General features: G+C 48.6%; 1 protein-coding gene across 1 annotated transcript in view; it reads right to left on the bottom strand.

Annotated features, from left to right (window-relative positions):
- Nucleotides 1-308, bottom strand: part of DSCAML1 (DS cell adhesion molecule like 1) — a 347,857-nt gene extending 347,549 nt beyond the window's left edge. Inside the window, exon 1 of the mRNA XM_055305238.1 lies at nt 234-308. The gene's annotated coding sequence lies outside the window, so the exon portion shown is untranslated. The remainder of the gene's footprint in view (nt 1-233) is intronic.
- Between the last annotated feature and the right edge of the window lie 5,692 nt (nt 309-6,000).

The following is a 6,000-nucleotide window of genomic DNA, read 5'->3' on the forward strand; positions in this document are numbered from 1 at the left end:
TCCCTTCGAACGGAGACAGTCACTGAGAAGAATCCAGTTATTTAAAACTAAGCCTATTGACCCAGAGCACCTGGCCGGGCCATGCCTAAAATAACCTGCTCAGTCAGACACGGATGAAAGGGGCTGCCGTCTGCTGGAAGGGGACAGGCCCCAAGTGGGCCCGGGGCTGTGGCACATCTGCTTGTGCCTGACATGCTGGAAGGTGAGAAGAGGATCCTCCTCTCTCCACTTACCTGAAGTATGTCCTGTAACCTGGGTGTCTCTTCTCTGCTGATTACACCTGCCAGCCTAATTTAAAGGACCACAATACTGGGTGTAGAGCGTCATGTGTTACCTGAAGGAGGAGGTCAATCACTGTCAGTGATTACAATCTGGCTGTCCCCTGAAAAAGGTGTGTATGTGGGAATGGGGTGGGAGGAGCTCGTGGGGAGGGGAGACTTGGTGACGCTCTCTAGCACAAGGAGGCTTTACAATGTCATGGTTAAGAGTGTGGCTCTAGGAGCACCCAGGTGGCTCAGCGGTTGAGCGTCTGCCTTTGGCTCAGGTTGTGACCCCAGAGTTTTGGGATGAGTCCCGCATCGGGCTCCCCACAGGGAGCCTGCTTCTCCCTCTGCCTGTGTCTCTGCCTTTCTCTCTTTCATGAATAAATAAGTAAAATCTTAAGAAAAAAAAAAAAAGGAGTATGGCTTTGAGTCCGAGCTAAGTTCCCAGCCCAACTCTGCCATCTACTAGCTGTTTCACCCTTGGGGAAATTACCTGTGCCTAGCCATGGTGCCCTCACCTGGAAAGTGAGGACTGCTCCAGTATCTGCCTCAGGGGGCTGTTGTGAGCAGGAAGAAAGACAAGCTGGTGGCCCACATGTCATAAGCACATATCACTGCTCAGGGGTGGGGGAGAGACTGGCTTGACTGGGGAGATGTGGGGATGACACCCTGTAGCCCATGCTGCGACATGGCCAGAGGCCCCAGAAACACAGAAGGAAGGCGCCTTCAGGGCGGGAAGGGTATGGGGAGACCACCAGCAAGGGAAGGACCATTCTCTAGCTTTTGTCCCTCTTTTAACATTTAGGAAACTATCTTTGAAAATGACAGCCTGGCTCAAATGCGTTCAGAGGTCCCCTCTCAGCTGGAGATGTATCCAGAACTAGCTTGTCAGAATCAGCAAGAATCCTAGTGAGGGAGACCCAAGAAAACAGCGTGAACCTCGAGGACAGAGAGTCAGCAGCTCGTTTCACCCACGCGCACCTTGAACGCTGTGGCTCTTCTCCCATAGCTGACATTTGGAGGAACTATTTTTTTTTATTTTGATGAAAGAGACGACCCCTTAAGGTCCCCAATCAAATGGAAGCCCTCACAGCTACACACAAATATATGTACAGTGAAGTGAGAACAAACACAGTCGCCCAGGCAAACATTCACATGTACAGGTAAACATAAACACTTAACGGCGGGCACACCTGTGCTCAAATGCAATTTGAACATAGTCCAAAATTCTGCATTGGCACCAATGCATATGCCTTTAATTTTTTTTTTTTACAAAAGCCTCAAATGCGTGGGACTCATCTACAGTAGGGTTACACCATCCTTTAAAAACAGTGATTAATTTTGATATTTTTGTTACATCAGGATGCTGGATGATAATGTGGCTGCTGTGAGTGTGTGTGTGTGTGTGTGTGTGTGTGCGTGTTTTATTAATGCCAGCTATATGAAGGCACTGGGAGGCGAACCCTCTCCAATTCAGGTTAATCATGGATATTTGAGGGGTATTATTTTGCCATGTTATATTAGGACTGGAGCCATCATGAGAAACAGCAGATGCTTTTTTATTTAAATTCAAACAACAGCTTATGTATTTTGGATACCTTTCTTCAAAAACAAAGGCATGTAATTATTTTAGCAATGCCTTCACATGTGTTCTGAAATTCTTTAATGACTTCTTTATAAATATGGTTTTCATAAAAGAAGTCAATACTGAATCAGATCAGCGTTGAAAATTTAACATTTGGAGTTATATAGCTAATTCAGGATTGACCTTCTTAGTACTAATTCATTGACTGAAGGAGGGAAAACAAGTAAGGATTCCCTCCTCCCTTTTTTTGGTAATTGATTTTAATGTTATAGAAAGAGTCCTTGGACACCCTTAGATTATGAATCAGAAATCCTGGGTTCTAATCTCTCTGTCACCTTAACCAGCTGTCTGATCTCGGACAAGTCACTTTACCTTTCTGGGCCTTAGTTTTCTCACCAAATGAGTTGAGCTAGAATGATGACTAAGGCCCCTTCCTAACACCAGAGATGAGGTGAACACAGATATGCGTGCATCCCAGTCCTATCCTATATGTGTGTGTGGGGGGTGTATCCATACACATATGTAGGCAAGGAAACAGAGATCCAAATTTTCATACCCAGATACTCAGAAGCAAACACCAAAAAACTCACACAAAATAAACAGTTTTTGCTTCAAATGCATGCACATATTTTTAAAATATTTCCATCTTTTTGAGGTGGGATGAATCATTGCAATTCATAAATAATGATGCCTATATAAAAAGGTAGCACATGTCCTTAAATAACCCAGGCTTTCCTTAAGCCAAATTCTATTAGCTTATCTAGGGGGATGCCTAGGTATGTTGTACCACTCAGTCTCTCACCATTTGGGACCGTGACATCATGGTTCTAAGTTCACTGGGACAAAATGTTCAAAGCCTGGATGTTTCCCCCCAACAGATGGTGGGGCATGGGGAGGTCTCTGGGGTCCTGCTGCCCTCATTCAGGTCACTGTCTATACAGGGTTGGTCAGGGGCTACAGAAGCCCCCAGCAAGGCTAGAGTCCCCCCAAATAACCACAGCCTCCCTCCTGCTGTTCTCTCTCAGCTCACAACTTCCAGACTGGCTGAGAAGCTGACCCAGCAGGGTTCCCTGAAGTCTATTCTGTGGAGCTCAAAGCCCATGGTCACGTTTCTCTCTGGGGTGGGGGTGGAGTGGGGTGGAAGCAATCCAAACTAAGAGGAAAGTTCTGTGAGTGGGAGCTAACTATGCTGGCTCTCCATTATCTGCAGTTCTTCTGGCCTATGAGACACTACTGTGTCCATCAAATTGTATTTGAGCACCTTCCATCCTGGAAAGCGACCTCATGCTTCTCACTCCTTCTTTCTGAAGGGTTCAATGTCCCTTCTCCACCTGCGTGAGCCTTCTCCCCACCAGGGCCTGTGGCTCTCATTTCTTCGCCCTGTACTGTGGCCATTCCTGAGCAGGTCTGACTTGTCTCCTCTTCAAGACCCAGGCTCTTAACTCTGGATTTGCACCTGCAGAGCCTTGAGCCCGGTGCCTCCTCACACTAGGGGCACTCTGTCAATGTTGGCTTAATGCCTGGATTAGCTCACCCCTACAGAGTTACAAACACCTGATTACAACCTCATGGGTCATGCCTTCCAAAGGTCTGTCCTTCAACTGGAATCAAAGCCTTCAGCTTCCCAGTACTCATACTGGGGTTTCCAGCCTGGACACTAATGCCAGTCTCAGCAGATACCTGCTCGGCTGCCATCACCATCGACTTCACCGTTGCCTCATCAAGCCAGGTGTTTGGGATCCAAAGGCTTCCATTTGCTTTCATTTCTCATCCTCGCCAAAAAATAGATTGGCCCAGAACTGTTTTGCCCGATATACAGGGAGGTTTGTGATGCCTGAGAAGCAGATCTACCGGGAGGCTAACACAGCCCGAGCTCCAGTCCCATGGGGCCCCAGTCACATGTTCACACTGTCAACTGTTGTAGGTAATTTGGTAGATAACTATAGTTCAAGTGTAATCAATTATGATCGTTTCTCTTCTCCACTCTGACTTTTGGGGGTCTGATGTGCTTTGGGGGGATCTGACTCAGGATCCCCCACAGTGAGTGAGTGATAGGTCCCCCTGACTTGGGATCAGTGGGATACATTGCTGGGGCCTTCCCTGCACGAGTGAGTACTCCCACAGCCCACCACGCCAACTCACGTAGCTTTGTCACATAGGAGGCTGTGTCACAATCTGACCACTGCCCGAGGTGCCTGCACTAGACATACATGTGTGCCTCCTGGAGAAGCAAAAAGGGACCAACATATCTGTGCAGAGCCAGAGGCTAGTCTATGTAAAATTGTGATAAGTAATTTTTTTAAAAGGCACTACAGAGGTGTGTCAGGCAATTAACACAAATATTTGTCCAGGTTTTGCGATACTTATGGTATTTGTGAGTTATTTTAAGATTTATAATTTTTCTGCAATTCCTTTTTATTGTTCTCAAGAAAAAAATCACATTTGTGCCTGATTTTGTGTTCATAATCTTTTTAAAGAAGATTTTGTTTATTTGAGAAAAAGAGCGAGCACATGCACAAGCAGAGGAAGAAGCAGAGGGAGAGGGAGAAGCAGACTCCCCACTGAGCAGGGAGTCCGAGGGGGGCTCGACCCCAGGACCCCGAGATCATGACCTGAGCTGAAGGCAGACGCCTAACCAACTGAGCCACCCAGGCGCCTCTGCGTTCCTAACCTCGTACTGTTTTCCTTAAAGTTCCACAAAGTGGTCTAAGGTTTCTGGTCCCATGAAACCTGAGCCCATCCCAGGAGTTCTCCTTGGGGTACCCCATGGTGGCTGGGCTGGGCCTAGACCCAGGTTTTCTGGATTCTGGCCTAGGCCTCTTCCCCCCATAATCCTTTGCCTCAGAGACATAAGACAGTAATTTGTGTGTTTCTACAATTCTATGCACACTCAAGGTACACAAAAACGTCACAGCTCCCCGAAGAGACTGTCCTTCATGGTGAAGGGGAAGTCAAGGTTGGGCCTGGGGCAATGACCTTGACTTGATGAAAGTCCTCTTCCTGGGAAATCTGGCCATTTCACGATGGCTCCGACCCATCAGTCCACAAAGCAGAAGATCCCAGGGGTGGAAGACAGCTTAGTGCTGCCTTAATCCCCTCTCCACCCTCTCTGTGGACAGCACCCCTCCTGTCACTGTGATGGGGGCATAAGCACAGAAGACCGAGCTCCCCCTCCCAGCCTGAGCACCGTGGAAGACACCAGTGAGCCCCTCCAGACACTGGACACTGGACAGGGAAGTCCACTTGTTGGAGGTCAAAGTCACATAGCCAGGGCCACGTAGTGGTGGGTGAGAGGACGTTTGGCACAGCAAACAAGGACATTCTGTGGGGACAGCAGGCTCTCTCAGCCCGACAGCCATACACTCAGCAGAGGGTCAGCAGTGCCTCAGAGCTCAGCTCACCCAGTGCCATCTCACACCCGGGGGCTCTCCTTACACTGCCAGACAGGTGCTAATGCAATCAGTCCCTGCTTGAATGCTTCCAGGGACAAGGGGCTCCCTGCCCACCCAGAAGCCCATGCCAATTTTACTACCTGTGACCACGTACACACTCTTTTCTTTCCTGAACCCAATCTACCCTGGCCTGCTGGGGTTCACAGGATGTGCCCAATCTCTGCCCAATGACAGCTTTTCAAATATTTGAGAACAGCTACCACTGGCTCTCCCCCACCCCGCCAAGCCTTGCTTCCTCCAGGCTAAATATTCCAGTTCTGTCAGCCTCCTCTCTTCTGACATAATTTCCAGACCCTTCACTCTCGTGGGTTCCCTTTTTACACATACTCAACTTTGACGACAGCTCTCTTAAAAACAGAATGGACCCAACACTCCAGATGAAGTGTGAGCGGCCCGGAGGACAGAAACTGTCACCCCCTCAATAGGTCTCTAAGCTATTCTTACTGCTGCCCAAGACTTCGTCGGCCTTTTTGGTTGACACACCAAAGACCAGGCCTCCTTGCCATGAATTTTGGCTGAGCCAGTCTCCTCAGCCCCATGCCCCTGATGTGGAACATCTGGAAAGGTGAGCATGATTAGGCATACTTGTTGAACATTGGGGGCTGAAATACCTCGTGAATCAAATGGCACCACTTGCACACTCGCTGGGTAAGACCATCCCTGCCCCTGAGGTCCTCACTCAGCCCCAGTGAGGGTTGCA

The sequence above is a fragment of the Nyctereutes procyonoides genome, unplaced genomic scaffold (genome assembly GCF_905146905.1).
Source record: "Nyctereutes procyonoides isolate TBG_1078 unplaced genomic scaffold, NYPRO_anot_genome, whole genome shotgun sequence".
In the NCBI taxonomy this organism is placed as follows: Eukaryota; Metazoa; Chordata; class Mammalia; order Carnivora; family Canidae; genus Nyctereutes; species Nyctereutes procyonoides.